At 36.7% G+C, this 18,639-nt stretch overlaps 1 long non-coding RNA gene across 1 annotated transcript in view; it reads left to right on the forward strand.

The window, feature by feature from the left end:
- The first annotated feature begins 35 nt into the window (after positions 1 to 35).
- LOC143668088 (uncharacterized) overlaps positions 36 to 18,639 on the forward strand; it is a 90,876-nt gene continuing 72,272 nt past the window's right edge. Inside the window, exon 1 of the long non-coding RNA XR_013168287.1 lies at positions 36 to 275. This is a non-coding gene — a long non-coding RNA (uncharacterized LOC143668088). The remainder of the gene's footprint in view (positions 276 to 18,639) is intronic.

Below are 18,639 nucleotides of genomic sequence, written 5' to 3' on the forward strand. Positions count from 1 at the left end.
CGCAAGGCGAGCGGGGGCGGGGCAGGCGGCCCTGAGAGGAGAGGTGACCTGCCGGACGCTGATTGGGGGAGGGCGAGTGACGTGTCCGCCGGGCCGGCGCCGGGGGAGGGGGTGCCGCCCGCAGTAGCGACCTTCCTTGGAATCCCGGTTTCGAAGAAGGGAGCGCCAGTTGGGCCTTTCACTTCTGTCGTCGCCGGAGGCTAGCAGAAAGGATACTGTGTCCGATGAGATAAAGCATGTGAGGGTGCTTTGTAACCGGAAAATGCCTTTCAAAAGTGAGTTTCTCTTGCCGCCTGTCTTTACTTTGGCCCTTCTTCTCTCGGCCTCTTCCCAGAACAGGTTGAATGCCGTGGCCCTAAAACTCACCAAAGAGCCCCTTCGCGGTACCAAATTCTGCTTCCTCGTTTCCACAGGCCATGTTTAAAAAACAAAATAAAAATCTGAACTAGGTACTGCTTTCCGCTCTGCCCCTGTGCAAGTTAGTACAACTCTGCTCCGAGGTCCAGGGTTTACAACTCGGAAAAAAAACCGTAATATTTTCTTAATTATTTCCAGTTCCTTACGTAGTCAGTTCATTTCTCCGTCAACTAAAACGCTTTGGGAATGTGGTAAAAGAATATAAAGCTCTAGGATTTTGTTTTGCCTTGCAGGCCGTCTGTTAGAATCCTAACGTAACCATTAAGAGCTTTGCATTTTAATTATTACGAACATTTTTTAAAGATTTAAAAGATGGAAGGAGACAACTTCATTCCCCTGAAACATTTTCCATGATTTGTCTTTGTTTCATATTGTTACTGAAGTCAGAATACCTGAAATAGTGCACTTACCGATTGCATGGTGTATGTGTGATGGAATATCTTAATATAATCGTACCGATTTACAGTTCTGAACTCCACAACATATCATACCGAGAAATTGTACGTATTCTAACATTTATTTTATGTTATGTAAGGTAACAACCAGTTGCAATAAATACTTTTTTTACTTTTTTTTTTTTTTTGCGTGGGCAGGCCCAGGGAATCGAACCGAGTCTCCAGCACAGCAGGCGAGAATTCTGCCACTGAGCAACTAGTGCACCTCGCGTAAATACATTTTTTTTGAAGGAAAACTTTCCTAACTTTATTTTAAAGTTGCAGAGTGATGGAATTTGAGCAACCCTTCCCATTCTGGGCTGTTTAAATTCAGTATTTCTGACCGTCCTTCACTAAAACATAATACAGTCATCAGCAAGAGAGTTAACTGAATCTGAATAAACTATTTTCTGTTACTTTACCCCATTCAAAATTTCAAAATAAAATTACAATGACAAATCTATGAAGATCTGTTTAGGTACAGATTCATATTCTTGAGGCAGGGAGATATGCCAAATGACTATTAAAAGGTTGGTGTTTACTGAGGAAACCCTGGATACTGTGTCAAACACTAGGAACACCCAAATCAGTAGGCCAAGCCTTTCATCTTGAGGCTTGCCTTTGTGGAACTTACATGTAGGTAATAGAGACGGTCAGCCTACCTATAGGCATGCCTAAGAGTTACTTCAGGAGGACCTCTTGTTGCTCAGATGTGGCCTCACCCTCTCTAAACCCAATTCTGCAAGTGAAATCATTGCCCTCACCCCTATGTGGCACATGGTATTCTGGGCTGAAAGTCTCCCTAGCACCATGGGAGATCCCAAGGATGAGTCTGGCCCTGGCACTGTGGGTCAGCAGTGCCATCCTGACTGAAAGGGGAAGTGTAACAAATAAGGTGTCAGTAGCTGAAAGAGTTCAAATAGAGTCAAGAAGCTACTCTCAAGGCCACTCTTTTGCTAGCTTCAGTTAGACATGACTACCTATCATAACCAGCCAATCCTAAAGAATACCTAGGGCAATATATAAGATTCTGCAAAGGTTCCATACACTAGGGTAACTTTCCAGAAACTTACAGCCTCCAAATGGGTCCCTAGACCAGATAAGTCCTGAAACCTAGAGGAGCCAGCCTCTGCAGAATATCAGCTAGTTCTATCTCTCTACCCCATATTATTGACAGACCCTTCCAATATGAAAAAGTTAGAATGGGCATAGCCCAAATACTCCTAAAGAATGGGAGAAAGATCAAAGGCTATGGTGGAGTTATACAGAGAAGGAAGTAGGGTTTAACAAATGAGTATCATTGCTAAATCAGTATATTGATATTTCTTTTTGTCTCCAGTATCTTAGAACAGCTAGAAGTAAAAACCTAAAATTATGGAATTGTAACCCATATCAAATTCTGAAATCTGTTCCGCAACTACCTGTTGTGCTGTGCTTCGAAATGTATTACTTCTTTGTATATATATTATTTTTCACACACCAAAAAAAGGTCAATTATGATGATAAAAAAGATACTTATTTCTTCTAGCCTCTAATGTTCTGGAACAGCTAGAAGGAAAAATCTGAGATGGTGGTATGATAACCCATGACAAAACTCTGGGATCTGTCCTGTAACTGCTTGTTGAAGAGTGCTTTGAAAACTATTGCTTTTTTCTTTTTTTGCTCTGTATATATGTTATATGATACAATTTAAAGAGTTAGAAAAAAATGTACGTAGAACAAGTGATCTAGCCCTGGGTTGTGTACCAGATTTCAATAAAACAGCATTGCACAAACAAGAATTTTGGTGGGGACAGAAACAAAAAAAGTTGGTGTTTATATTAAAAGTTCCTTTCATTTTTGGTGAATAGGAATTTACTTTTGGTGGAAGGAGGACTGGGAACTTGTTTTTCCTGAAAATCATGCAAGTCAAACGTCTTTGCCCTCTCATCTGTTCATTAACTATTATCTTCAATACCTGCAGGTCACATGTAGAAGCAGTGCCTTAGTTTGCCAGACTGTTAGGACAAACACTACGCAGTGGGTTGACTTAAACAACAAGAATTTATTGGCTCACAGTTTTAGAGGCCAGAAGTCCAAAATCAAGGCATTGGCAAGGCTATGCTTTCTCCTTGAGTCATTAGTATTCTGGTGATGGCAATCCAATATCGTGTTGCAGTTCTTTTGTTTATCTCCTATATGGGTTTTTCCAGTTGATTGCATCTAAATTTGGATTAAGGTCCACTCTGATTCAGTTTGACCGCATTTAGATAGGATCTTCTAAGATTACTATTCACAAATGCGTCCACACTTTAACTGATAATACAGCTTCAAAGGGTCGAAACCCCACCTTATCTAAAGGGACAGGTAGAAATCCCTCACTCTTGATCCAAGGAAAGCACTTTTAGTCCAAAATTCTGCTTCCATCATTCTGTCCTTGAAGTCATTTTCCTCTCATTTTGTCCTGTCTCTATCTCTTTCAGTCTAGGCTGGCAGTGCTTCTGCTCATATAAAATTCTCAACAACCTTATTAGTTTTGCATATAGTTCACAGGGGATCAAACCATCAGACAAAAGGATCTTCCACAGAAACTTCCTGGGAAAATGCATTTCTGAATCTGATTTCCTCTGAAAAGGCTGACTGTGATCCACAAATCATAGTCCTAATCTCTTTAGCAAAGGATAATTCAGCTACACCTTTGTGTGGAGCTATATACTCTGTAAACTCACCTCCCAGGAAAGTACCCTGATAGAGCGTTTCTGGCCCTAGTCTCAGAACATATATGGATAGGCTAAGAATATTCCAAATCATCAATTACTGTTTCCTTTTTACTTAACAGTTCAGTCCTCATTTTACGATAAGCAGCAAGGAGAAACCAGAGTCCACCTTCCACACTTAGCTTGGAAATCTCCTTAGGTAAATATCTAAGTTTAATGCTTACAAGTTCTGCCTTCCATCTGACATCAGATGGAATATCTTGTGCACTGCCACTTTATAACAAGTTTCCAATAACATTCAACATTTTCTTCAAAGGTCTCACTGGAAACTTCTTTAGTGTCTGTATCTCTACCAACATTCTGCTTATAATACATTATATATTCTCTAAGACCATGCACGCTTTTTCTACTGCTCTCACTTTATTTCTGCTTTTTCTACTGCTCTCACTTTATTCTAAGTCCTCACCAGAAACACCTTTCATATCCATAACAGTCTTTTCAAAGCAATCTATGCTTTTCTACCAAGCACCTCAAAAAGTTTCCAGCCTGTTAACCATTACCCAATTCCAAAACTTCCACATTTTTAGGTATTTGTAATTACAGCACCCTACATTCCAGTACCAAGAACTATCTTACTTTGCCAGGTAGCTGTCACAAAGACAGCACGATGGATGGGCTTAACAGCAGGAATTTACTGGCTCATGGTTTCGAAGGGTGAAAGGCCAGAATCAAGACATCAGCCAGGCCTTGTTTTCTCCCTGAAGTCTGTGGCAGTCTGGTGCTGGCTTGCTGCAGTCCTTGGGGTTCCTTACCTTGCATGTCTGCTTCCCTCACATGGTGATATCTCTCTCTGTCCTTGGCTGTCTTTCTGGTTTCCTCTGACTTCCAGCTTCTGGCTCCTCCTCTGACTTCTCTTTATAAGGCTTCCAAAAATATAAATTAAGTTCCACCCTGATTCAGTTCAAGCATGTCTAACTAGAATCTTCGAAGATCCAATTCACAAGTGAGTCCACACCTTATGATATTACATCTTCAAGATTTCTATTTACAAATTGGTTTCCAGCCACAGGAATGCAGATTAAGATTAAGAACATGCCTTTTGTTGGTATCCATAATACAGTCTACCATAGGTACCCTTGGAGATATGGTTGAGGTAGGAGTGGGGCGGGGTGGGGCCAAATAGAGGAAGAGAAGTTATAACCACCACCCCAATCAATGTATCGCATATACCCAACACCCCAAGGATAATAGTTATGATCAGTATTATCATCTTCATGAACATCATGAATGAGCCTTTATTCTGGCTTTGGAATCGTAAATTCAGAGATCCCACCTCACCATAATTTCAAATGCTTCTACACTTTCTGTTCCCTTACTTCCATTAAATTTATTAACTCCATCAAGACATTTAGTCTTGAAATCATTCTATTTCTCTAGTCTGTCCATTATTTTCCAATTCTTCAGAAATATTGCTCCAGATCTTCACTATCCTGTATAAGCCTCCTATTTAACACTACCCAGGATTATATTTAGCTCAGATGACCTTGATTTTTAATGACCAAAAAAACTTTCCTCACGATCATTTCTAAAGGTGCACATACTTCCTTCTGTACTTAGCTTCTTCCGTGTTCTTCCAGTCTAACTGCTTCCTGCATTCTAGTGTTCGATTCCTACAAGACCTTGCTCCATCAGTTTCCTACTCTTGAATTTCCATTTACTTGCCTCTCTGTTGGCCTAACAAACAAGTGATTTCAGGCTTTTAGATTTCAATAACCAATAATTTTTTAATTGGAAGAATCAGCATAACTGCCAACTTTTAATTTTGTCAAGAAAGAGTATTTAAAAACAATTTAACAAAACAACGAAAACCTTCTACCATCCACTACTGATAGGCAGTTACAGCATAATAGAAAAGACCACAGACTCTGTAGCCAGATGGTTGCTTATACTTGAATCCTGGCTTTACCATTTACTATACATAAGGTCTTGGATAAATTAAGTAACTTGTAAACATATAGATGATAATCCCTACCTTAGTAGATTGTGCAGATTCATAGATATAAAGCAATTAGAACAGTGCCTGACACATATACATACTCAGTGTTAATTTTCATCATCATAATTATTTTTGTCATCACTATCAACATATTTTTTTTTAGCTACACTTAGGTTTTTGGTTTGGGTTTTGTTTTCTTACAGTGATTTCTTTGGGGCTATGAGGTCAATATAGTAACACAATGTTTCAATATTGATCACAAATGACTATTGAGCATCTAATTAAGATTGCTATAAGTATAAAATCCTTAAGGAGACCCCCATATATATTTCTGGAGCTTTTTCTCTATAAATCTCCCTTCTCCCCATTACTCTACTTTGCAAATCCTCAGCCTCCCTGAACTCAGATCTCTGTCTTCTCAAGTCTTCAAGACTGCCATGCTGTGCTTTTGTTCCTCTTTCTTGTAATGTGGTTGGAGAGCACATCTATACAGAAAGCCAGGTAGATCAGAGGATTTGCCTGTATTGCCTATTGTCTGGTATTTGGAAACCATTGTTTCATATACTTTGTCCAGGTTTCTAGTTGTTTACAGTGGTGGGGTGGGAGGGCTAATCTAATAGTAGTTTTACTATCATGATGAGAAGCAGAAATGCTTGCTTATGATTCATTTTGTAAAAATTTATAACTATTGGTATAAATACTTCACATATTCCATATTTTTAAAAAAATTATCCTATATTTACCCCAACTCTCCTCTCAGCCTCCATCTGATCTTTTTCCTTTCCTTCATGAGCTCCCAAGGAAGAAAGAGACCTCTGAGGCCTGTTCAGTTATTCTCGCTCTCATGTCCTAAAAGAAAGTCCTTTAGATTCCAAGCCAGATATTTATTTGCAATCCATCTCTTTTCCATTCTCTATTTTAAATTCTTTGCTTGGTACCTCATTACCTCAGAGCTTCTACTAGCCTCCTAGTCACTCCTCATATCCAGCCCATTATTTCCATTAATACTCTGGTTACCCCTTTAAAGCAAAAATGGGGTCATGATTAAGAATCTATATTGGCTGCCAAAGCATGATCTCCAACTTCCTTAGCATCTTTCTCGTCTTTCTTCAAGACACATACTCTACTGCTATACATTGGCCTCAACATGTTTCTTGATATTATAAATAACTTTATAGGATTGGGCAGCTTTTTAATTGTCTCCCTGCCTGAAATGCACTTCTCTCCATTTTGCCTGCTATAACACCCTCATTAAGTATGAGCCTAAAATACTAGACCCCATTTTATATACTGTGGTTTTCTTCATTGCTCTTAAAGTTGCATTAATTTGAGATTATTCATAAATATCTGTCTCTCCTTCAAGACTATGAGCACCACAAAGATAGGAAGCAGTTTCTGTGTCTGTTCTAGGTTATACCGCAGGACCTATCACAGAACCTGGCACATAGTAAATACTTCGTAATTTTGCAGAAATAACTTAACACCTCCCATCAAAATTCAAGCCTGACAATTTAAAATTAAAATGCATGATTATGGTTCAAACTGACTATTGTAGATGATTTCCTGGCATTTGTGAGAATCTTAAAAATCTTAGTCAAATATATAAATGTCATGCTGTCCATACTAAGTCGATTTGAACAGTAAGCTTGCCAGGTGTTACGCATGTGGTCAGAGTATAGGGTATTTTTCCATTCCTACCCTTGCTGAACATTGTAAGTGAAAGTAAATGTGCTGGTTTGAAATTGTTATGTACCCCAGAAAAGCCATGTTCTTTAATCCTCATTAAATATTGCTGGTTGGGATCATTTGATTAAGTTGTTTCAATGGAGATGTGACCCTCCCAACTGTGGATATAACCTTTTGATTAGGTGGTTTCTATGGAGATGTGTCTCCACCCACTGCAAGGTGGGCTTGCTTACTGGAGTCTTTTAAGAAGGGACCATTTTGGGAAAAGTTTGAGAGCCAACACAGCCAGAGACCTTTGGAGATGAAAGAAAATGACCCTATGGTAGCTGTTGAAGAAGCTGGGATACTAGCAGACATGGTCTTTCCTTCCCAGCTGACAGAGGTGTCTAGAAGCCGAAGACCCCAGCAGACGCCAGCCACTTGCCTTCCCACTTGTATTCCAGATGGACATCATCCTTTCTTGTGTGAAGGTAACCTCTTGTTGTTGCCTTAATTTGGACATTTTCATGGTCTTGGAACTGTAAACTCACAACTTAATAAATTCCCCTTTTTAAAAGCTGTTGCTTTTTTTTTTTTTTTGGGTATATTGTATTCCTGCAGCTTTAACAAACTAAAACAATATATGATTTCTCACTTCCATTACCATGATTCTAGCAGGTAAAAGAAAGGCAAGCTTTCCTTCACAATGGCTAATTAAGGCCTAGGATTCAGCTGAGTAGTCATTTATTCCACTTTTAATTTGAAATGCCAACTTCATAAGTCGTGCCCTAATGCCATACTGGACCTTTGAGCTTGTATATTAACAATGGTAGTTTATATATTTACCTATCTGTCTGCCTGTAATTGATAAATGTCTTCTATGTAAATACCTAAATTATTTTGTTTCTTTTTCTTTGATTTGTTTTTTGAGGAAGGAAGTGGTCTACTGTGATATAAGATTCAAATCTTGCTCCCCTACATTCTGTGCTAATAGTGGTTTTAGCAGGTTTCAGTAGTAAATGCCATTGTATACTTCTTCAGATGACCTCCTTTATTCATCTAAATTTGCAATGGTACATGAAATCTATCCTTGCAAGTACCATTATGTATATAAAAAATTATAGCATTATATGTACAATAACATTTTATAATAACCTTATTATACATTTTTCCATTATAAAAACAATATTCTGTAGGGTGGTGCGATGGTGGCTCAGTGGCAGAATTCTCACCTGCCATGCTGGAGACTGGGGTTCAATTCCTGATGCCTGTCCATGCAAAAAAAAAAAAAAAAAAGAAAAAACAACATTATGTAAACCTTAGAAAATGTTGAAAATGGAGGAGAAAAATGATCCATATTCCCAAGACTCAAAAACAACTATTAATCTTTTGTTGCATACCTCCTGTCTTTTCTATACATGTAATGATTTATTGCTGTTTTTGCCTAGTTATGATTATAATGTACAAACAATTTTGTATTCAGATTTATTTTTTACTTAACATGTATCACAAGCATTTTCTCATGTTAGCTCAAACTCTATATAAACATAATTTTTAAAAATGTATCAAATATCACTTGTATTTGTGGGGTTTTTTTTTTCAGGTCTAATTGAGATATGGTAAAATTCACTCTTTAGTTGTATAGGTCGATGAACATTGACAAAAGGTGGCAACATCAAACTCAAAATACACAATATACTATCAACCTAACCCCCAAGAATTCCTTGTACGTTTTTAATTTAATCCTCTTCTCTTGTCTCCAGCTCTTGGCAACCACTGATTGAATTTCTATGCTTATAATTTTATTTTTTCCAAAATGTCAGAAAATGCACTTAGGAGACAGACTTCTGCATCTAGCTTCTTTCACTCAGCTTAGTGCTTAGGGGATTTGATCTTGTTGCATTTCTCAGTAGTCCAACCCTTTTTATTGAGAATAATATTCTGTTGTCTGCTATAAATAATATTGCCATACTAAAGGTGGACATGATTGAATAGAGCCATGTTTCCCTCTAATTAACAATACAAATATAAATAAGTTCTTGCATGAACTACTTCAAAGTTATTACAAAGAGTGTATAATATTAGGGTAAAGGGAGAAAACTGTTGCATGCCATGGGCTATGTTTAACAGGAAGACAGTAACAGTACCATAGCATTACCAGGAATAAATAATGGGGGAGGTGGGGAGGGACAAGAATTAAGGGGAGGGTTGGATTTTCTATTAGGTGAAAGTATGTTTATCAATTATTTTTCTCTTGGGTGGCAAAGAAAATTGTGTAAAATTGAGAGTATTGATGGACTGTTGACTTTGGATATTATACATGATACCCCATGGACAGAAGTAGCTGAGGAATACATTGACTGAAAAGTAGAATGGTGACCTGTGGTGTATACATATGATCGAATATTGTGCTGCTACAGGAAGGAATGAAATCATGAGGTATACAACATTGTAAATGAACCCGTGGGACATTATGTGATGCAAAATAAGCCAGACACAAAAGAGCAAATATCGTAAAAAGTCTCATTTACAAAATACTTATAAGAAAATTGGGGCCTAGATTGTAAGCGCTTATAGTAGTCACATTTCGTCCAGACAGGTAATTGTTATTTCTAGATTTTGTGAGGTTATACTATATGTGTTTAACCTGATATTTCCCTGGAACTTTGGGTACCTACCTGTGTGATACCTAAGACTCAGAGTGAGGAGTTCTGCAGGTCTGGCGGTCAGTATTGCCACATACAACAACTGTTAAAGAAAATGAAAAAGAGACCAGGCTTCAGTTAGAGATAAGAACAAAACCAGTTGGGTTGGGAATAAGGTGAAACAGAATACAGGGGTAAGAAAAACATGATCTGTAATTTAGAACTTCACTTCCTCTGTGAGACCAAAGGAAGAGAGGTTTATTTCGTCTAAATTTTTGGTAGCACATAATGTAATTCAGCCTGTCTGGCTAGATCATTTGAACAGCCCAAAACCAGGAAGCCCAGAATGGGAATAAGGGTTTGCAATTTTTTGTATAGCTTAATGTAATGTCTGGATACATCCGGAGTATGTTGAGCTGGTAATTAAAAGGTATCGCCAAAGTCCCTTGAGAGATAGGAGGGAAAAATATGAAATTATTAAATTTTACCACCAGGGAAATCCCTGATATTATCTCAAACATTAGGGACTCCCAAGTCATTAGGCCAAGCCCTGATCTTGAGGCTTGCTCTTGTGACGCTTATTTATGTAGTGAAGAAGCTTAGCCTATCTATAGTTATTCCTGAGAGTTATCTCCAGAGGACCTCTTTTGTTGCTCAGATGTGGCTTCTCTCTAAGCCCAACTCTGCAAGTGAAATCATTACCCTCCCTGCTATGTGGCACATGGAATCCAGAGGTGAAAGTCTACATGGCAATGTGGGATTTGATTCCCAGGGATGCGCCTGGCCCTGGCACCAGGACTGTGGGATCTACAATGTCTTCCTGACCAAAAGGGGAAAAGAAAAGTAATAATATAAGGTATCAGTGGCTAGAGAGTTCAGATACAGTGGAGAGGCTACTCTGGAGGCTACTGTTGCACAATCTTCAGCTAGATGTTGCCACTATCATGGTGTGCCAAACCTCAAACAAGACTATTCCTGCCAACCCTGAAGAACACCTAGGGCTTCATCTGAGATTCAACAAAGGTTCCATGCACTATGATTACTTTCCAGAAACCTGCAACCTCCAGATGGGTTCCTAGGCCAGCTGAGTCCTCAAACCCAGAGTGGCCAGCATCTCCAGAACATCAACTAGTTCCTTCTCCCCATCCCATCTTATCAACAGCCCTTTCCAACATGGAAACGTTGGAATGGGTATAGCCCAAACACCCCTAAATATTGGGAGAAAGATCAAAGAAGGTGGAGTTATGACAGAGAAGATACGATTTAACCAATGAGTATGACTGCTGAATCACTATATTGATGTTTCTTTTAGTTCCAGTATCTTGGAGCAGCTATAAGGAAAACTCTAAAAGTGTGGAAGTGCAATCCATACCAAACTCTGAAATCTGCTCTACAACCAGTTGTTGCAGTGTGCTTTGAAATTTATTGATTTTTTTATATATGTTATTTTTCACAATAAAAAATTAATTTAAAAATCCCATTGTTTGGGTGTACCAATCAGTCATCTATTCCTCAGGATTGGTAATTTGTGAATAATGGTGCTTTAGACATTTTACATATAGGTCTTGTATGGACATAGCTTTTCATTTCTCTTTGATAAATCTAAGACTAGGGTTTGTAGGTCAAATGGTAAATGTATGTTTATGTAAGAAACTGCCAAAATGTTTTCTAAAGTGGCAATATCATTTAGCATTCTCACCATCAAAACATGCAAGTTGTATCTTCACTAATACTAGATTTTGGTAGTTTTATTAACTTTAAGCCATTGTAATTGATGTGTTATGGAGCTTGTGTTTTTTTATTTTGTTTGCTTTGGGAAAATGATACGTATTATCATTCCAAAGCCACAGAACACAACAGTTTTCTGCAAATACATTCTTACAAAACCTGTGTAAATTATTGAATTTATCTTCCAAACTTATTATCCTACAATATCAGATTTCTATAGAACTAGTTTTAAAATATACTAACTCACATTCTTTGGACTTATTTTTATGCCTCAAATGAGTAAATATGACCATTGAAAATGGTTTATTTAATCAATTAATTAGAGTCATTCAATAAAAAAATAATCAACTGTATTCTCTGTACTTGTGGAGTTTAGAGTTTGAAGAGCTTCAAATAAAGTCATCCCTGCCTTCACTCTCCAACTTTCTTATGTTTGAATGGGCATACAGAATAGTTAAAAACAAGAACAGTTTTGGAATCAGAAGATTTGGGTTTGAAGACTGGCACAGTATTTTATTTATTCTCTGATTTAATTTCCCTGGGCTTCGGTTTTTATTTGCAAATGGAGAATAATAACATCTATAATCTCAGTGCCTGATGGCACTCAGAATTTCTAAATAAGAGGGAATACATGGCTGATGCCTGGTTGGAAGTAAGGACATAAATATTGTTTTGCAGTTTCATTGATATAAAAAAAAGACTTATTTATACCTAGGTTGTATGTTTAGAAGTGTGCTACTTGGTTTCCAAATCTGGGAATTTTCTAGATTTCTTTTTGCTATTGATTTGGAATTTAATTTCATTTTTGTCAGAAAGCTTACTTCATATAATTTCAAATTGCTTATGTTTATAGAGATTTCTTGTGGCCCAGAATATAGTTTATTTTGGTGAATGTTCCATGTGCATTTAAGAGAAATGTATATTCTTTTGTTCAGGGAAATATTCTATAAATTTCAATTAAGTCAATTTGATTGGTAGTGTTGTTCAAGTTTTCTATAGCCTTACTGATTTTCTGTCTACTCTTTCTATCAGCTGCTGAGAGAGAAATATTAAAGCCAAAACTCTAAATTGTGGATTCCTGTATTTCTCCATTCACTTTATAAGTTTTTCTGCTTCACATACTTTGAAACAAACACATACTTTGTACATACATATTTAGGATTATGTCCTCTAATAAACTGACCACTTTATCATAAAATGTCCCTCTTGTAGAGCGAGTTACTATATGGCATTCTGTGGGAGCACAGACTTAAGCACAACAGAGACTTCCTGCAAATGACCACTTTACACTTAAACAGCACAAAGGGCCCAAAAGAGCAGGGGATAGGATTCCACTGTGGCTAGTCCCCTCCGAAGGCTTGGGTCAGGATCACTGGATGGCAGCTCTGCAAAACTTGCTTCACATCAGAGGTGAGTGAGACTTGCACTGCCCTAGTAGTAGGCATTTTAACAGTCCAGGGGAGGGCACTCTGCTAGTGAGCAACCTTTGTGCCCTGGGAAGCAGATGGAGCCAGTTAAGAACATTAGAAACATTCTGTATAGCTGCATGCTACACGCACAAATGGAAACATACCAAACACCTGCATGCAGACGAGGGGAACAGGAAAGGGGTAGGCAAAGACCGGAATGTGACTGCTAAGTATGTCCGTGTCTTCCCCAGAACTTCTTGATGCCTGGTATTGTTTTTTGTTGTGAAATCAGTTTTCTTTGATACTAATAAAGCCACTCCAGCTTTCTTTTGGTTGATGTTTGCCCAGTATACATTTTATTTCCTTTTACTTTTAACTTACCTGTGTCTTTGAGGTGAGTTTCTTTAAATGCATATTTGGGACTTGCACTTTTATTCAGCCCAACAATCTGTGTCTTTAAACTGGAGCATTTAGACTATTTACATGTAATATAATTATCAGTATGGTTGGATTTACATCTATATCTTGTTTAGTTTCTGTTTGCTCCATCTTCTTTTTTCCTTCTTGCCCCCCTGGCTTCTTTTGAATTAATTACTTTTTATGATGCCATTTTAACTCCAAATGGCTTATTATATAAACCTCTTCCCTTTATTTTTCTGGTGTTTGCTCTAGGTATCCAGTTTACATCTTGAAGTTAATCATAGTCCACCTTCAAATAATTTTATGCCAGGTGGTGCAATGGTGGCTCAGCAGGTAGAATTCTTGCCTGCCATGCCAGAGACCCAGGTTTGATTCCCAGTGCCTGCCCATGTAAAAAAAATAATAATTATATTATGCCATTCATGTGTAACATAAAAACCTTTTAACAGTATACGTCTCTTTCTCCTGACTTTTACACTGTTTTTCTCACACATTTTGCTTCTACTTATGCTATAAGCCCCACCAAACATTGCTGTTCTTTTTTGCTTTAAACTGGCAAGTATCTTTTAAAGAGATTAAAACATCAGAAAAAAATATATTGTATATTTACCCACACATTTACAGTTTCTTTTGTGCAGGTCCATATTTCATCTGGCATTATTTTCCTTCTGCTGAAGAACTTTCTTTAAAATTTCTTGTAGTTCAGGTTTGCTGGCCATAAAGTCTCTCATCTTTTGCTCGTTGGAAAAATTCTTTTGAGCCTTCATATTTGAAAGATATTTTCAGTAAGTAAAGAATTCTAGGTTGGCCCTATTTTTCTTTCTCTATTTTAAAGATGTCTCTCCAGTGTTTCTGGTTTCATTGTTTCTAATAACAAGTGTGCTCTCAGTCTCATCTTTATTCTTCTATATTTAATATGTGTTTTTCCTTTGGCTTTTTAAAAGTTTTGTCATTATCATCATTTCATTGTAAAAATAGGGATAACAATGACCATCATATCTTCAAATATTTTTTTCTCCACACTCCCTTCTGGTATTTCAGACACACCACATATGTTAGACTGATTAATTGTTCCCCTGGTCACTAATACCTTAACTGCTTTTTTTCAGTCTTTTTTCTCTCTGCTTTTTATTCAAGTTTTCTGTTTGAATGTTGAATGTTTTCTATTGATGTTTTTTCAAGTTTTATTTGTCTTTTCTGTGCTGCTGCTAATCTCATCCAGCAATTTTTTTACCTTCAAAAATATTTCTTTTAATATCCAGAGATCTTATTTGATTCTTTATATGTCCTTTTTTGTTATTATGCTTATGTTTTCTTCTACCTTCTTATACACATGAAATATATTTGTAATAGCTTTTTTTATATAATATCTTTGTTTCCTTGTTCCATCTTGTAATTTCTGACTCTCTCTGTTAATGGCTTTTTCTCCTGATTATAAGTCATATTTTCCTACTTCTTTGCATCTCTAATAATTTTTTATTTGATGCTGGGAACTAAATTTTATATTATTGATAGCTGTATTTTATTAAATACCTTTAAAAAGTAATTTTTTCTTTTCTTTTTGGCACACAGTTATTTAGAATCACTTACATTCCTTTGAGGGTTCCTTTTTAATTTGTTAGGGCAGGTCCAGAGCAACCTTGAGTCTAGGCCCAATTCAACTCATACACCAAGGTGATGTTCTTCCTTGGATTGTACCCAATGTTGAGTATTGCAAAGTCCTTCCCATGTAGGCAATGGGAACATCTCAAGCGTGTGTGAGATCTTCAGAAATTGTTTGGCTTAGTCCTTTCCAGTAGTCTTTCTGTATAGCCTTGGGTAGTTTCTTCATGCACAGGTTACTACTCAGACAATGATTTAGGAAGACCCCTCTGCAATTCTTTAATGTTTCTCTTTGCAGCTCCCTCTTCTTCAGGGCTCTTCTCCACAAATTCTACCCACGTTGACGTCTCCAAAGTTAAATTCCTATTTCTCCAATTTGGAGAGGTCACTGGTCTCTGTTTGGGCTCCTGCCTGGAAACTGCCTCCAGTCAGTAAATTGGTACATTTATAGGGTTCACTTTATTTGCCTTCTCTCAGGTAGCCTAGTCCCTTGCTACCTTTGTCCAGTGGCTGAAAACCAATGTTTGATATATTTTATCTGGCTTTCTAGTTGTTTAAAGTAGGAAAGTAAACATTGTTCCATTTAGTTCATCTTGGTTAGAAGCAGAAGTCTTCAACCCTGATTTTTTTTTTTACTAAAATTCACAAATATTTCCACATATTAAAATGTAAAGTGTACTAACAATGAACATGCAGAACTGAAGTTAAAAACACAATACCATTTACAGTGACTCCAAAGAAAATTAAATACTTATGTATACATTTAACTAAACATGTATAGAACCTGTATGCTAAGGATTGCAAAATATCTGTGAAGCATTCCAATTTCACTATGAACCTCAGAAGTCTTAGTAAGTGGCAGTACCTGGCACTTCTGGAAATGGGGGTAAAGTTGGGGTTAAACACAGGAATATCAGTTGAAAACTGTGTTTAATTCCCCTATCCCTACCCCAGATATGTTCCCCTATTTATACTTTACAGCCAGGTGACTGCTACTCCTCCACTTTAAAAAAAAACTGACGATTTATTCTCAGAAGATGATAAAACAGAGAATCCCTGCTTAGGAGATTTTTTTATATATAAACTTGCCTCCAGTTGGAAGTGGGAATAAATGACTAGAAATAAGATTAAATTAAAGTTTATATATCATGAGATCCCATAGATTACTTTCCAATTTAAGTCCCAGAAAACTTGCAGCCAGGTGTGCAGTTGGATAAGATTGTCTTCTCTGAGAAATCTTACCAGTACAAGAAAAGGATATTGTGAGACAAGTTTTCCATCAAAAGAACTGGCCAAATTATCTTGCAATGTAGGCAGTTACCACTCACACAAACAAAATTTTAATGCCCTATTCTCAAATATGAGCAAATAGTCAAATAACATTTGGGAAAAGCATCAACTATGAAAAAGACAAAAGTAAACTAAACAAAAAATATCAAAAGAAAACTTAAGAAAATTATTCAATTAGATGAAGTAATGTATCCCTGAAACTAGAAGAGGATATTATTTTGAAAAGGAGCATCAACAGAGCCAAGAAAAGTAGAATGGGAGAAAGAGAAAGAGGAAGGAAGGAAATATAGGAAAATAAGAATGCTAATCTAGGAAGTGTAACATCTGCAAATTGGAAGTTTCAGAAAGAAAGAACAGGAAATATGGGTGGTAGAATATTTTAAAAGCAATATTTTAAGAAGATTTCCCAGAACTGAAGAACAGAAGTTTCCAGATCAAAATCCTGTTTTGTTTTCCTGATCTGCACCAGCACATATAATTGTGAAATTTTAGAGGCATTGTGTATAGAGAGAAAAAAAAGAGGGCTTGTGTAATACATAAAATACCCCATTTGTCTTCTCAGTAACAACTCTGGAAGCTAAAGGATGAAAGCAATTCTTCAAAATTCTGAAGGAAAATTTCTTCTGATATATACTTCTATACCAAGCTAAACTGTCAGCCAATTGTGAAGTTGGAATAACATCATTTTCAAACCGACAAGGTCTCAAACCTTGCATCCATTCTGAAGAAACTTAATGTAGGCTATGCTACATGCAAGTGAGAAATAAATCAAGAAAAAGTAGAGCATATGATCAACAAAATTAGAAATTCAACTTAAGAGAGAGGTGAAAGGAATTGCAGATTGGTAATTAGAGTAGTTCAGAAGATGAAGAAATGTTTCAAATAGATGAAATGATAGAACGCAATATGTTTAAACAAATTGAGAGGAGATATATGCTGCTAGGGTATAATTTGGATTTAAATTAATAATTATTTCATGAAAAACTAAGCAAAAAAGAATTCTTACCTCTTGGATAGACAAACTAATTCAGAAAAGGAAAATTAATCATAATATTCAACCTGGCTCAGCTGTGAATGGAATTTACCCATCTAGCCATAATAACATAAACCCTAATTCTTATCTATCAAATTAGGCTATAATTATACTGGAAGCATGATGGTGAAATGGGTTCATAAAGTATCTGTATTTTTGAAGAAATGTCAGGGAGAGGGGTGAAAGAAAAATAAATTATGTTCCACAGTGAAGTCAGTAAGTAATACTTGAAACTAAAATGGCAGAAAATAGCAATATAATTATGATATTTAAAGATGCCAACCAAGGTAAATACAAAAATAAGCTGAAAGCTGTTGCCTCTAGGAAGAATAAAAGGTGCTGTGATATGTCTGTTTCTTCATAAGCCTTAGAAAATGATTTGACGTCCAACTATGTGCACATATTACTTTAATAAAATGAAAATTAAATTAAAGATGTATATGATAATATATAGTCATAAAAATTCTTTGAATATTAAGCAAACTTAATCATTGTGACTGGGTGATAATAGATTGTGCATTTCTAATTTATATATTCTGTAAGGTTTTAAAAACACATTGAAGATACATTCTGTTTCAGTTTGTTAAAGCTGCTGCTGGAATGCAACATATCAGAAATGGAATGACTTTTAAAAAGAGAATTTATTAAGTTGCAAGTTTACAGTTCAAAGACTATGAAAATGTCCAAACCAAAGCACCCAGGGAATAATACCTTCACTTAAGAAAGGGCTGATGATGTTTGGGGTTTCTCTCTCAGCTGGTAAGACTGATGTCTTCCTGATGATGTCTGCTAGCTTTCTTTCCTGGCTTCTTCAGATGACTTCCCTGGGGCATTTTCTTTCTGCATCTCCAGAGGTCTCTGGCTGTGTGTACTCTTTCAGCTCTGAAGCTATTTCCAAAATGGTTCTCTCTGAAAAGGGCTCCAGTAAGGGACCCACCTTGAATAGATAGAGACACATCTCCATGGAAACCACCTAATCCAAAGGTCCCACTCACAACTGGGAGGGTCACATCTCTATGGAAAAACTTAATAAAAAAGATCCCACCCCACAATATTGAACGAGTAGTAAGGAACATGGCTTTTCTGGAGTACACAACAGTTTCAAACCAGCATATATTCTATAGTGATAGAAAGATAATTAGAGCAAAACAAAGAATCTAGGAAGCAGGAGAAAAATAATTCTCCAGTATATTTCAACAGTAACTTGTAGTAACATTATTATTATCATTTGTATGACATTGTTGAGTGAATAACTAACACCTTGTATTTGGAACCCCACAGACTTTTGTTCCTTGTTTTGTTTT

Source organism: Tamandua tetradactyla, chromosome 24 (genome assembly GCF_023851605.1).
Source record: "Tamandua tetradactyla isolate mTamTet1 chromosome 24, mTamTet1.pri, whole genome shotgun sequence".
In the NCBI taxonomy this organism is placed as follows: Eukaryota; Metazoa; Chordata; class Mammalia; order Pilosa; family Myrmecophagidae; genus Tamandua; species Tamandua tetradactyla.